We start from the raw sequence: 16,594 nt of genomic DNA, 5'->3' as shown, positions 1-16,594 counted from the left end.
ATTAGGAATATATACCCCAATTGTGATATGATCCTCTATTATGAGGGAAAAAGTCTCTGGAGAAAATTCTTCTCACACAAGACATTCTTATACTTTGGTTCTTCTCTTCTTTTGCTCCTTATTTATCACCCAATAAAAAGAGATTTCTTTTGCATTTTTCAACAATAAAGGAAAATTTGCACACACCAGTCCTTTTCTCACATGCCTGGCCTGGGCTTTTCTTCCTTTCACACATTTTCTATTTCTTTTTTTTCTATACATCTTTTTGCCAATTCGACATAGAGAAAATTGAATTGAGTTTTATTCCATCTATTATTCATATTGTGTTTGTGATAAGAAAGAATGGTGAAAAAGAGTTGTGCACAGACAAATCTTATTCTTTTCTTCAAAGTGAAATCTTTAAAAAATTATTCTAGAAGCTATAGTTTTATGTAAAGTTATCGGAATTTACGAAACCATGTTATTTAGGGTAAATTAAGCTAATTCAAAACCTGCTCTAAATGGAGATTTTTCGCTACTCCAAATGGAAACGTCATTGTTTTTATGATAAATACAGTAGGGGGAAGTTGGCATGGTTTGCACAGAGTGAACCTTCAAACAACGCAAATTTTCTCTTTATTTGCAAAGATCTAGTTCGTCATTTCTTAGCCATAAGATAGATAATTATTAAGCTCATGAAACGAGATGAAAAATGGTAAGTCAGCTCTATGCAAACAAAGACAAAATTCGCATCGTTTGAAGATTCACTCTGTGCGAACCATGCCTACATTCCCCTACTAAATTACTATATTTATATATTTTCTACACCATAGTTTCATTATTTAATTAATTTTGCTCCAAATAAAGCGAAATCCATTCATATTCACAAATTTTAATTTGTTAATTTCTCAGAAAAATTAAAAGTGTACCTTTTCCCCATCGAATTTTTCATCGATCGACCATGTTTTCCAATAAAAAACACAATAAAGTGACTGTTATTTATTCGTTTTGTTTAACATTTATGTCATATTTCTGGATAATTTTAGTTAAATTAAGTTTTAATCTTTATTGCTAACACTACGTGAAGTTTTCAAATGAAATAATTACCTATTTCGTGAACAAAAAGGGTTTTTCTGAAGTGTCTGCAAATATTTCAATAGGAAACCTCGGAAATATGTTTTTTGGAGAGATTTTCTTATTGTTTCAGATGGGTAAGGAGAAAACACCAGGAATAAGAACAAATCCTGCACTCAGGAGCAACTCAACAAGATTTTGGAAGCCTTTCGTTGCATTTTCATTTACACTGTTTGTCTCCAATTAGAAACTTTCCCTTGTCTCCTTTTCGATTAATTTGTTTCCAATAGAAGCATTTTACACTCGCGTATTTTTCTTGTATTTAAGAAGTTTTCAAATTATATCTAAAGAATTTTCACTAAACAGTAACATTCAAGAAGAGTCAAGGAGCAAATTTATGTAATTCTCTTCAGAAAAAATATAAACTTAATGTATTAAATCTTCTGTCAAAGTTAAAGCGTCTGGAAATGGTTTTGAATTAGGACATTTACCCTAAATACATTTTTTTTCGAATAACTCATACCTCAGTTTTAGTGTTTATTTAATGGTAAATGACAGTATACTATGATTTTTCAGGAACAAGTCACTCCGATAAATTTAGTAGTAGGCGGACCTAAAACTTTCTGTCCACAAATTAAGCCATGCATTTTAAGGCTGTCTACACACTATGAGCATTTTTTAAAAAAATTCTTTAAAAAATAACCCTAAAAAGGTTTTTAAAAAGAATCGGCTCTACACTAGTGAAAATTTTTGTAAAAAAATGGATTTTTTTACAGAAATTTGCCTAGTATGTAAGCAATTTTGTAAAAAAAACCGACCCATTTTTATTTTTTAAAAATTTTTTTAAAGAATTTTTTTAAAAAATGCTCATATGTGTAGACAGCTTAACTGAAATTTTTTACAATCTTATTTTGAATATAATGGAACAGGCACACATTTTTAATTTAGTGAAATTCAACAGATTGAAATTTTACTTCTTACTCTTTGAAAGTAAAATAAGATATAATTGTGTTTATATCAAATCAAAATTGAAATTTCAATTTATTTTTTCATTTTAAATTGAATTTTCATTTGACAGAAAGAGATTTCATCTAATTACAGTTTGAAAGATTAAAAGGTAAAATTTCAATAAATTGAATGACATTAAATTGAAAACTGTGCCATAATCAATGAATTTAATAAGGCGTCATGCGGTATTGAGACCTAAGGTGGTCTTCAGACTTAAGCTTAACTCTTTCGCGTCTTTAGGGTAATGTCATGACTCGGGGAAAAAAGTTTTTTTTGGGTATTTACATTAATTGAAATCTATCTGTTCGTGCACGACATCATAATAGAAGGATGTAAGATTCTTGGCTCATTTTCTCAAGACTCCAGTTAGATTTCAATTAATGTAAATAGCCAAAAAGAAACTTTTTTCCCCGGGTCATATATGACCCTAAAGACGCGAAAGAGTTAAGGTCCGTTCTCGAAAGTATCAAAATTGAAAAAAAGCAACCAATTTTCTTGGATTTACAAAATTTAATGGATGATTTCATTCTGAAATTCTATTCTATTCTATTCTAATATATTCTATTCTATTCTATTTCCCCTTAATAATCGTAAGTCAAAATTTTTCAAAAATTTTTACTGATAAGAAATTAGAGAAGTTAAGCCATACGGCTAGTCATTGCGTTTCAAGAATGTGCAATACGGGCTTCAGACCTAAAGCTTAGCCAAATGGTTTAACTCTAATTTCTTATCAATCATAATTTTTTAGGAAAATTTAACTTAGCATTTGATTATATTAAAGATAAATAACTTTATAGGCTCTCAAAAAGCAATAAAATTGCACACTATTTAGGATTTTGAGACCTAAGCAGTCTTTAGACGAGAGTTTTAGCCCAGTTCTCGAAGATCTCAAAAACGTAAATAGCGAGCAATTTTATTGCTCTTTGAGAGCCTAATAAATTTCAATAAATTTAAATTATTCCAAAAAAATATGATTGATAAAGAATTAGAGCAGTTAAGCTAACTAGCTAAGCCTCAGGTCTGAAACCGATACTACGGGAACTGGGCTAAACCTGTAGTCTAAATACCGCTTAAGGCTTAGTCGGCTCAGCCAAAGAGCTTAGCTGCTGTAAGTTCTCAATAAGCAATATTTTTGATTTTTTTAAATTTAATATTGTTATTTATAACAATTAGACTAAATATTGTCTTAGAAAATCATTATAATTTCTGGTACTTTAGAAAAAACCAGAACTGAGCTCAGTCTCTAGTTAACCCTTTAACGACGAGACACTTTATACGGACTGAAAATCAACAATAAAAATTAAACTGAGAAACATAATCAATGATAATTCTTACATCTAACCTTGGAAAGTCCAACAGAGTCTGATTTGGTGTATTTTGTGCTTCTATGAACGATAGGGACAAGAATAGCCTAAAAATTTAAGCGAATTTTCTGACAATACCAATGAATAATATTTTTCGCTTTAATGAAAAATATTACATATGAGTATTGTAGTTTTTATTGCCAAAAAGGTTTTGCTTAAAAAAAATTGAAAGTATGAAAAATAAATAAAATCAATTATGAATTTGAGAATTTAAAAATTCGCCATTTTTGAGCATAAATATTTACTCGTAGCAAATATCTGGAGATTTGCAAAAATATTCTAGATTCCTTCAACCTTCTATTTTACAATTATGTATAGACATAAGAAAAAATAACTTTGGGTAGTCAGGAAAAATTATTTTCTTTATGGGACACCGGTGTTCCAATCGTCCTTAAAGGGTTAAGGGGTGTGCAACAACCGTTGAAACCGAATAAACGTGAAAATAAGTTTGTTCAAGTAGCGTTTTGATCATTGACGTACAAGTTTCATTTGACGTTTGTCCGGTTTCAAACGGTTCTTGCACATCTGCTCTAGTCTGAAGACTATTTTAAACAAAAAACATTTAAGGAAACATTCGAAATTATTTTTGCTCAGTTTGTAATTGTTTTCTGCAGAGCATTTTGAGTTTTGAAGGATAAATTAATATGTTCAAAATTTTCAAAAGATTCATTTTAATCCGTTATACATAGAAAATTATAAATTTGTAAACCAAGAAAATCAAAATAATTTAATGTCAGTAGGAGTGGACTGTAGATACCAGAATGAATGGAAGTTATTTCGGACAAAAAAAATTATACAATGCGATTCTAATTTCAATAGAGTCAATTCATTGATTTCTATATTTCTGCAATATTAATATTGCACATATTCTAAGAATATATTTTCTTAGAGATATATTCTTAGATATAAAGAATATATTCATATATGAATATATTCTAGATAGAATATGATATATGAATGTATAGAATACGTTCATATGTGAATATATTCAGAGTTATTAATTATTCTCATTACAATTTCACTCGTTAAAAAATATGTCTCAGGTTCTTATACTCAACAAAAGCAGTTTTAAAGTTTGTTTTTTAATGCTGGAATTTTCATATACTTTTTAAAGGTATTTAAAATTTTTAGGGGTCGACTCTATCGGAGTTGTACTGTACATCAATTTGGGTTCATTGCCGTCTTAGCATTGGTAACCTACCTCCACAACCAAACTGTAAATTAAATTTAATCTTAAGAAACTGTTTGGGTCTTAATTTAAAATTATAGCTTTTCGGTGTAGGCTGTTGCTTTTATGTATATCATTTTTTTTACCGGAACAAAGTATCTACATTTCGTAATTCCGTATTGAGAAAGTTACAAGAAAACGACCATGTGCTATGAAGTAGTTCAACTGGAAAAATTGCAATTTGATGAAAATTGAATTTGCGGATGTAACGACAGAAATCACAGGACATTCGACCTCGTCTTGCACTTTTTTTCAGCTTCTATCACCGTACACATATTGGATTTTTCCCATGTGCATCGATAAATGGGTTGCAAAATAATTAAATGAATGCGACAAAATTGCATCTTGATGGAAAATTTTCTCATTTGCAATCATTGCCAGGTACGTTCATCCAATATTAATTCTTCCATCTCCCATCAACATTGCGGAAAAAAAATCCTATCATAAATAACAAAATTGTGGAGAAGGAATAAAAATATGAATAACATTTAACTTTAGGGTATTTTTTTATAAGAGGAATCTATGTGAGAAATATCAAGGAGGAATGGATAATTGAAAATCTTGATATTTTACAATATAATAATATTGATGTTGTGAGGAAGTGAAAAAAAAGTGCCATTGGGGATAAAAAGCAGCATTTTGTTAATTTGTCTGAGAGACTTCAATATCTTGGAGGTTGTTGGCAGTCAAGAAAATGTGAAAGCAAGAGAAAAGCGCCAAGGATCAATTTTCCATCCATGCTAAAATTATTCTTGTCTTCTTGAGACACATTCTGATAAAAAGAGGAAAATGCTATATATGTAAATTCACAACATACTCTTGGGCCTTTATCAACACAATATTCAAGATTTTAACTCAATTTTGAACACGGTGGAAAATTGCAATATGGTGTATTTTGTAGGGTGTCATGGGGCTAATTGGACGTGAAATCGTCGAATGAAAATTCAGCCGGGTAGCAAAATGACTCTTATACACTCTTGATACTTTGCACAACACAATCATCCAACAATATCAAATGTTGTGCCAACAGCAACCACTTGACAATTTTCAAGGAGCTTTTTCATGCTCAAGTTACGGTGGAAATTGAAAGACAATTGAATTTTATTCTTCAACACTTCCCCGAGGGACAGTAGAAAATGAGATGAGTATATTTTGCTGAGATATGAAGAGTTCCCTGAAAATGTACTACAATTCCTCCTGAATTATAGCCAAATTTTGTCTGGAACTTGAAAAGTCTCAATTTTGCATTTTTTTATTCGGAAGCAAAAATTCGATCTATTGAAATTTCGAAAGACACGTCGTACACACCTCTCTCCGATATCCGGCTGACGTGGGAACAAAATGACATTTGGGTTTTTCGAATCTGGTCAACGGTTTTTCTGTTTTGCGTTGTGTGAAATTATTTTCTGTCCAAAAACAACATAATTTTCTTTGTGGTGCGCTTATATTTTATTTTGTATCACAATAAAGTATCAAAGGCTTTGATAAAGTGAAAATAACATTTTAATTTATGATGGACAAGCTGCATACTGCCAGTGGCACTGTCATCTGTCAGTGATTGGCAGCTGTCAGCCGGATATCGAAGTGCCGGATAACGGAGAGAGCTGTGTACTTGCAAATGAACCATCAGTGAAGCATTATTGATTAACGCTTTAACCCTTTAAGGACGAGAAGCTTTCCGCTGAGCGAAATTCAATGAAATCAAGTTTCCCTCGATATTTTAGCCTAAATAAGAGATTTATGGTTAAAAAGAAATTTTCCCATCCCAAGGAGTCCTGGAAAACTATGGGTCATATATGACCCAATCGTCCTTAAAGGTAAAAAAGCACAAAATTTTCCAGACGACTAGTTTACTCGTTTGCTCTGTTATTTTTGAAGGATAAATAACTTGAATATATTTGTAATAATAAAAAAAAATATTTAGAGTACGAGTAAAAATTAAAACGATCAAAAAATAATTTTAAAAAATCTTATTCAATTTTTGGTCTCAAAGAATCTAAATATTTTTTATAAAGCAAGTAGCTGGAGATTTGCAAAAAATATCCTAGATTCCTACATCTTTCTACTTCGTGATTATGTACAAACATTAGAAAGAAATAACTTCAGGTAGTCAGGAAAAATTATTTTCTCTATGGGTCACGGGTGACCCAATCGTCCTTAAAGGGTTTAAGGACAAGAAGGTAAAAATCGAAGGTCAGAAAAAATAATTTTTCTACCTTATTAGAGCAAAATACAGCTTTAGGAGGCCATAGGAAAAATCTCATTTTTGGGTCACGAGTGACCCAATCGTCCTTAAAGGGTTAAAAACCGGTAATAAACCCAGATAACCTTATAGTAGCTCAGATTCTTTACAGGGGATTTTAAAATGCGTGCAACTCGGGGTGCTTGCAATGTAATGCGTGAAAATTCGATTGTGAATTGAATTTTGGGGGTAAAGAATCGCATTGATCAAATTGTTCTTGGCGATCGAAATAGATGAAATTTGTTTAATGCGCATTCTCTACGCCCAAAATTCAACTCACAATCGAATTTTCAAGTACTCCGAGGTTGACTGTGAAGAATCTATAATAAGCTTATCTGGGCTTATCACACTGGTCATTATCCATTTTAAATAGTTTTAATATAGAAGGCCAACAGAAGAAAAAAAGTTCATTGAAATCGATTAGGGTAAGAGTTCATAATTTTGGACAGTTTCTAAATTTGGACACTTTGATGGTAATTGGACACTAAATATAAATTGATTAAAATTATGGTTTTTTATTCCAATATTTGATATATAATGAATTTTATCTAAATATTTGTTTTTTGGAAGATTTTAACACTAAATTCGTTAAATTTTGAATATGATTTGAGTTAAAATTGCTTTGTTGAAATTTCAGTGTGAGCAATTGCTTTGACAGAATTTCGTTTTTACTTCAGTCTCATTTAGCTGTGGTGAAGTATACTAACAATTTTTCCTTATAATTTTGCATTATAATCCTTTTGAGTTTTTATTAATCGTGTCGGAATACTTATTGCAATGTAATCATGTTATATTGCTGCTGTTGTATCCCGTGTTGGAAGAATCCGCTAAGTCCATGTGTAGATCGCCCAGGAGCGCCTTCCTCGTTATGTGGATGCGTCTTTCATGCTCCCAGGGCGGGACTCGAACTCACAACTGTGAGAATCGAGCCAGAGATCTCATCCGCCCAAGAACCAACGGTCTTGCCTATTGCGCCACTGAGACACGTTTTTGAGTGATATTAAATAAGCATTGAATATTGTGTTAATTCACGTTAATTGTGATTTGTACATTTGGTCTGAAGTGAGATATACCTTGTGAATATTGTGTTTTGTGTAAAATATGGACAATTTTCTCAGATTCTTAACTGAGGTGATACTCCTCATTTTGGACAAACGTTTTCTCTCGAAATTTCGTGAAGTTTCAGCTGTTTTGATGACTAGGTTGTATAAATGCCTGGAGAACCAAGGAGCATCATCTCTACGAACGATATGTAGTGAGTTGGTACTTGGAGTACCGATGTCGACTCATTTTAATGAATGATATGGAAAGTTTCCGGGCTTCTTATGATATTCTACGGTTCACTTATATAAACTGGAAGAGGACTTGGTAAGATAGTTTCTAGAAATGGACAACAATGGACTTCCTATTGAGGCGAATTAGCTGTCCAAATATACAGCCAAGGTGTCCAAAATTCGAGTCAAATTCACCTCTACAGATCAATTCATTTTTAAACGTATTAAGACTAATTTTAGTAAAAACAAAGACGATAAACGGCTTGCGAAGTTTCTAAACAACAATTCTGAAAAGAGAGTAACAAAAGAAATCAATTAGTATTGAAAATATCGCACTTCAAACTTGGAATATTGATGCTTATAAGAACCTTTTGTCCAAAATTATGAGCCTTTGCCCTAATTGAATTAATTAAATAATTCAAATTAATAATTAATTGAATTTTCCGATCTCTTTTCACTCTTCCCAGAAGCGTTTGTAATATGTAAAAGCGATTAGAAGGCTGTTCAACAGGACACATGGAAAAATCGATTTTTTGTGGTTATCATATTCGTAATCTATGACTATCATAATGTGCCTATACACACTGAGAAAAAATAGGGTGCGATTAACTTTTCTCCTCAGAACTTTAACACTTTTAGGTGTAAAAATATATCAACATTTTTTAATGTTAATTTTACACCTTTTTATGGATAAAATCACCATGAAAAAGGGTAACTTTAACCCCCAATACACCTAAAAAGGGTAATATTTACACCGATTTTGGATCAATACTGCAGGGTAAAATTAACATTTCGTCGGTTCCGAATAAGACTATTGTAAGTCTACTTACAATAGTCCATGTTATTTTAACTTTTTTGGATTTCTCTCAGTGCAGTAGATTCTCGCTTATCCGTGTAAGTGGGACCAAATTGTCACATGGATTTTAAGATTGATACAAAGAAAATAACGATTGCAAAGAAAATATCGTGCGAAAAGAACAGCCATATAACTATATAGCGGTCTTCAGACTAGAGGTTTAGCCCAGTTCCCGAAGGTATCAAAATCCTATATAGCGAGCAATTTCTTTGCTCTTTGACAGCCTAATAGGTCATTTATCCTTAATAATCCAATCCTAAGTTAAATTTTCTCAAAGCATCGTGAAAGATAAGAACTTGGAGCAGTTAAGCCATATGGCTAAGCCTTAGGTCTGAAGCCCGTATACGTTGATATGAAGACCAATAAACTCTAAGCCTAAGTTTCCTCAAAATAATGCCCTCAGGAATTTTCCAACCCTTCTCATTCCTTTAACTTGTTAATTTCCTCTCGCACAGCGTACCGCTTAATTTATTGTTATAAACATATTTTAAGGACAATAAATTTGAAAATCCAATCAGTGTGGTTTAAATCCATTTCCTGCCCAATGTAAATTTACCACTGTGGTTGGTTATGTATGGAAAATGCCTCTCGAATAGGATGGGGTTTGGGGTAAAATTTTACAAGAAATGGGCGATATTTTACGAGTGGTTGTCTCCTTGAGAAGAAGTTGCTGTTGCGGTGAATTTAATCAAGTGAATAACTGCGAAATACTTCCGCGAAAGAGAGAACTTTTCCATATATGAACCATCTTCGAAAATTATACAGAAAGTGGATTTTCCATGGGAAAACTTTTCCATCCTGCACCATCCAAGAATCTTCTTCGCGTGGTAACTTTTCAAGTGTCTACTTGTGAAATTTTCCATCCCTTTCTACTTATGAAGAACAAATGTGTACAATCTAATGTTTCTCTTTTGGCAATAATGAAGTAATTAGTAAAATGATTTATTCACTTGAGGAATTTTCTCTGGGAGCTTCTTGTAAAGTTTTGGCTGTTGAGGAGACTTTGGGAAAAGGGCGCGAAAATGAAGAAAAATGAGCAAAAGAGCTATTCAACTTTCTTGTTTTCCAACAAAATGTGATTAAATATCTTGGATGAATGTTCTTTTTTTGGGTGGTCTTGGGAGAAAGAGAGAGAGTTCAAAAAGGGAATATTTACATGAGAAAAGTGTAATTACCATAATTTTTCTTGTGCCACAAACACTGGAAAATTCATTGAGTTGAGGAAAAGTGCATCAATTTGGTAAAAGTTTCACTTGTATACTTTATAAACACTTTTTCTAAAGTATACAACAAGTAATAATGAACTTTTCTGTAGATGAAAAATGCACAGAAAATGAGATATAATAATGCGAAATGTACATAAATTTATTTCCTAAATCTTTACAATCAACATGTTCATTGTGTTACTATATTTTGCGATTAAAATTTACAATCAACAAAAACTAGACAAAAAAAGTCTTCATTTTTTTCATTTCAGGTGACTTACCCCAAATAGATGGTCCCTCTGCTTTCGATAAGTAATTTCCCCGAGGAAAAAAAGCCCAAAAGGTAAGAAATGTGGGAAAAAAATCAAGAGGAAAATTTCCTAATTGGTTTAAAAGACTAACAAATGGCTGCAAATGAAGCAACAGCAAATTTATTTCCTTTCTCCTCATTATACAATTCTTACATTGAGTGTGAAGTATGAAAAAAAAACTTTTCTACCTCTTCAATTTGAAATTTTCTTCTGTCTCTGCTCTCTTTTCATCATTATTTTTTTTGCCCAGAGTTTCTCAAACTTGCGATCAAAATTTAATTTTGTTTTTAATGGCTCCGGAACATCTTTTAGATCAGGAAAATTTCATTAAATCGAGATTTGAATCCCTTTCTTTCTCACATGCTTTGAATATGTCTATCTCATTCTTTCGCACTCTTCTTCTTCTTTTAAACATCACCCCAAATTCAATTTAGCTCAATAGAATTTGGAGTGCGAAAGAATGAGACAGACATATGCAAAGTTCATGGGAAAGAAAAGGATGTGAATTTTTAATTTCATGAAATTTTCTTGATCTAAGAGGTGTGTCGGAGCCCTAATGGCTCCGGAACATCTTTTAGATCAGGAAAATTTCATAAAATCAAAATTCACATCCCTTTCTTAAAAGCTTTATATATGACTATCCCGCTCTTTTGAACTCTTCTTCTTCTTTTAAATATCACACCAAATTAAATTTGGTTCAATCAAATTTTGACTCCGAAAGAGTGGGATAGACTTATGCAAATCCTATGAAAAAAGGGACGCTAATTTTGATTTCATGAAATTTGACCGATCTGAAAGTTGGGCCGTAGCCATAATAAAACAGAAGAAAAGGAAATGTATGTAGATGGTTTAGTTGTTGATCCAATTGAATTCTTGCAAGTTCAAGTCGCTATTCGCTCTACACTCTCATAGGCTATTACGAACTGACAAATACCTTTACGTCGTTTTACTCACATTGTAAAATTAGTAAATTCTTTACAAAAATGGGTAGATTTCTTGTCTATAATAATTTTCTGATTATGATCTCAGGATCTCCAGGAACCGTTACTATTTAAGTCTATTTCGGGATACTGTGTTACAATTCTGCAACCCTTATGATCTGTTAGTCTGACAGACCGGGGAATCTTCTAGTTGGGATGTCGTTTAGGTTAGAAGAACTGGGAAAGAGTGAACCATTTATAAGTACCTTATGGTTATCAGCTTAGGGAAGGGTGGCGTAATTTCACCAATGCATTTCTTTCGAAAGTACCTACTTTTGAGAATATAAATAACTAAATAACGGTCTAGGAATTGTGCTGCCTATAGTAAGGTGCGGTAACCGGATCGTTTTCCGTAGAGTGCTACTTCAACGCATGTTTTTGGACCGATGAAATTCCTTTTTACTTCTGCTAAATACATAGAATTATTCACTAATTTATTCAGAAACATAATATAAAAGGAATTATCAAAAATATTAAAGAAAATTTATAAAATAATTATAATAATATTGAAATAAGTTAGCATTCACTAAGTGGATCGCCTCTTCGCTAGTTGGGTCAAATGGTATTTTAATTGGATCACTCAATTTACAAGAATATTATCGACAATTCTGAAACCATTCCGTGAGATCTTCAGCAGTAACCACAGCCCTTTCCAATGAGAAGGACTTTGGCTTGCGCATGCTGAGCTCTGAATGACGCTGACAAAGAAAAAAAAACAATAAATGTTTCCAATTAATCAGGTGTCATTAGCGAAAATATCTCTGAAGGAAAGTTTTTAGTACAGAACTCAGCTGGAACAAGTTTGAAATGAGTTGATTACACTCACTTATTTAATGGATAAAAATATAATTCTTGCTTTTTCTCAAAGCTGAATAGTTATATTATGTTACTGTATTGACTATATTACGGAAATAAAAATAGAAATATTATTTTAAGTGGATTTTATCTAGTTAGCGTTGTCATAACAATCCACATAGCGAAGTGCCCGGATTAGCGCACTTGACAGTATTTTAGATAGAAAATTTTAAGAAAAAGAACGAGACATTGTTAGTTTAAATATGGTTCGTATTCGTTTGGCAAGAAAGTTTTGAATGAAATCTTAGCTGCGTGAAACTGAAATCAATAACACCGCATCAAGTTTAGAAACGAATCGGAAAGAGAATATTTCTAACAATCAGGATTTTAGCTAAAATGCACCATTACTACACTCAGAAAAATAATCGAGTAAAACTTACTCGAATCGATGTTGAATTAACTCTTTTTTGTTGTGATTTTCGATTAACAATATTTTAGAGTTGATTTTACTTCTATTTAGGTGTAATATTCGGAAGAGTTGTTTTAACTTTGTTTTCCTAAAATTTGACAAAAGAGTGTAAATACTCTTTTTAACACTGAAAATAACTCATTTTAAGAGTTAAAACAACTCGTTTCAAGAGTTAAAAAAAAATCTTTTTATAGTTAGAATAATTCTTTCAAATCCCAAAATGAATATGTTTTGCAATTTTATGTTTTATTTTATTTTATTATTTTCTTTATTAATATTTTCTTGACCTCAAGTTCCCTATGTTCCGAGCGAAATATCACTTATGATGCAAGCACATGTCTTTATGAAGCACTGTTACTGTGTTATCACACTTGCACATTAGAATTTTAATATGATTCACAATAATTGTCGCTGGTGAGAGTCCAAATGTATAATTTGTGTGTTTGAATCATTTTATATTCAAAATTTGATCTATTTGTTGATAAATCGGTAGACTTGGCCCGCAAAATTTGATATAAATTGATTTATAGCATTAATGCGAAAAATTAATGCGATTTTCTCTTTAATTTTTTAATGTGAAAAATATTTATGCTTTAGGTAAATTTGAACTTATTTTTGCAGGCCAAGTTCACTTCTTTATCAATAAATAGAAAAACCCCAAATATTAAGTGACTCAAAGACACAAATAACATATTTGGACGCTCACAAGTGACAATTAATGTGAATCACATTAAAATTTTAATGTGCAAGTGTGATAACGCCGTTAGGCATATTTCTAATTGTTGTTCCTTATGAACTTTGTCACACGAAAATCTTCTCGACTGAAGTATATTGTTAAAACGAAAACACTTAAGCATATACTTCAGTCAAGATGAAATTTTACATCGAGAAAGAGTAATAATTACATTTATATCCGACGAATTAATTCAACTCGCACGCAGAGTTGTTTCAACTTTATCTACTAAAATTTACAACGAAAAAGAGTAACAATTACATCGATATTCGTAGAGTTAATTCAACTCTGCCAGAGTTGTTTTAACTTTTTAGGTTTTTTGTAGGGACTAGGTTCAAAACCGTTTCAGCAGAATCTGGATTGGTTTCGTCTATTGAATGCATTTATAGTTTACGCCTAAAAACCTTTCGAGATGGATCGTTGCATTACCATTCGGGATTTACGAAATGTTCGTAAATCATATAATTCATTAAGAAAAGCTCCTAACCGTTTGTACTTTTTCCACAAACATTGTTCGTAACATGATCATTTGACGAGAATTTTTTGTTCTATTTTTGTTGTATTATGGAGGTTGTTTTCCAATGATAAGCCGGCGATGGGCAAAGTAGAATATTAGTGTAGAGTCTCCATATATTGGTTAACAGTATATACCAACAACATTTTGGTTGAAATTAAAAAGCAATTTAGATTATTGTGAAGATGTTAGTCAGTTTGAGAAACTTTTGTTTAGATTTTCTACTTTTTCTTCTCTTCTGGGGCCAATTATGTGTCTTTTGTGGCTAAAGCTGTCTACACATTATCAAAAAATTCTGTAAAAAATGACATTAAAAAAAGTTCTTTAAAAAAATCGCCTCCAGACTAGTGAAATTTTTTTTAAAAAAACTGGATTTTTTACAGAAATTTGTATAGTGTGTAGGCGATTTTGTAAAAAAACGACCCATTTTTTTTAAAAAATCAAGGTTTTTTCTTTAAAAAAATTCTTTTAAAAAAATGCCTCTACACACTGGGACAATTTTTTACAAAACAGTTTTTTAAAGAATTTTTTAAAAAATCACAGCAACTCGAGACATTTTTCATGAAAATTTGTCATTTGAGTGGTGGAAAAAGTGTGAAAAGTGTTTGTTGGAATTCCCTGGGATAGTTGTTAGTGAATGTTCGTGGAAAATTTTCCAAAATTGCGAAAGTGCAGTGTTTTTCTACAGAAGTTGTTCCCAGTGGAATCAAAGCCAGCTGTGGAGGAACATTTTCGCTGATTTTTCTTTTGAAGTTGCCGAAAGTTGTGATGTCTGTGTATTCTTGAAGATTGTTATGGTACAGTAACCTCGTGCACCAAATTAAAACATGAATGGAAAGAAGGAAATTGAAGAATTTTGGAACATGAACCTGGTAAATCAATCAAGACAATAGACCTATTCAGAGCCACTGAGGAGATCCTAGTACATACAAGAGTCATCCGTAGTTACCACAGCCCATCACTTGAAGCCCCAGAACCACCTCCCATCATTCATCCTTTTCAACCACGATGGAAATGTTCCCATCCGGAAGCACAAGGATGAGATGGCTACAAACTTTTGCTTCCTCCATGGGACTCCTGCTTGGACAGTAGTGGATAGAGGGAGAAGGCTTTAATGTACACCGGATAACCAATAAAAGATTTCGGATTGGAAACCAAGATATGAGAATTTATTTTTCATAAAATTTATCATAATTATCACCAGTGTCCGGAATCAAATCAGTGTCATCCAGTATCCGGAATCAAATTTGTAGAGTTGCACTGGATCAATTTTTGCAGGAATTTTGGTGAAGCACTTTCTAATTATTCCTCAAAGTCCTTCCCCTCATCCACTATCATGCTCTTCCAATTGTAGTCCTGAATTTTTTGCAGGAATAGCTTTGCAATAAAATCAGCGAGTTTTTTTTTAGCATATTCATAGTACTTACGTCAATGTTCTTGGTTACAAATACTCCTGTTCATCCAAACGTATCCATAAGTTTTCCTGAAGTCCTGAAGCTTTTCCAGAAAGAGCTGCTGATCAATGGAATCTAGGATCTTTTGAGCTGCACACCTTCTTCTCCACTCTACCCATTGTTCCTGGTAACAAATTTGTCCTTCCGAGTAATTTCTGCGGTTCTTCTGATGAGCATGTCTTGGTTTCCAGATTATCGCAAAGAAAAACAATTTCTGTACATAAATAACTGCGATAGTCACACAAAATTTTTAGGGAAAAACAACATTTTGAGGTTATGTTCACACACTCCGGAATATTGATTCCACTGGGAACAACTTCTGTAGAAAAACACTGCACTTTCGCAATTTTGGAAAATTTTCCACGAACATTCACTAACAACTATCCCAGGGAATTCCAACAAACACTTTTCACACTTTTTCCACCACTCAAATGACAAATTTTCATGAAAAATAATCCCAAGTGAAATGCTGAGAGTAATCTGTCAGAAATTTTTTACAAAAATTAAGTCTAGTGTGGAGGCATTTTTTTTAAAAAAATTTTTTAAAAAACAGTTTTTTTTTAAAAATTTTTTAAAAAATTTTTTAAAGAATTTTTTTAAAAAATGCTCATAATGTGTAGACAGCTTAATGAGGAGAAAGCCTGAAGAATCGTTAAGAAAAAAAATATTCCCATACTCATTTCTTGCCAATTTTCGAGGGGTGATGAAGAAAAAAAGAGAGAAAAAATTCTAAGGAGAAGGAGTAGTGTTGAGAAGAGGGCAATATTTGAGTTTTGTCATGATAATTTCCTCCACCCGCAGTTGAGCTTTTTATCGTGGCGACAGAAACAATGTGAAGCGCTTCTTGCTTGGGGGTTGGCTTATCGCTCAAGGAACACACACCATATCTTGCAGATTTATATTTGCAATGGCTTTTGTATGTCACCCACAATTTCAATTCTTCTGCACCATAATGTAGAATTTGTACCGCTTGGTTATATCTTTTTTATAGGGGTTGGAGTACTCATCCTCTTGTAGAACTTTCTCTACCCCATGGTTTGAGGTTATTTTATTCAATTTCCACTCCACATTCTTTTTTTTCTTGGTTTGTAACTTGTAGGTGGTTAGT

The sequence above is a fragment of the Phlebotomus papatasi genome, chromosome 2 (assembly GCF_024763615.1).
Source record: "Phlebotomus papatasi isolate M1 chromosome 2, Ppap_2.1, whole genome shotgun sequence".
Classification (NCBI taxonomy): domain Eukaryota; kingdom Metazoa; phylum Arthropoda; class Insecta; order Diptera; family Psychodidae; genus Phlebotomus; species Phlebotomus papatasi.
This window is presented reverse-complemented; position numbering follows the sequence as displayed.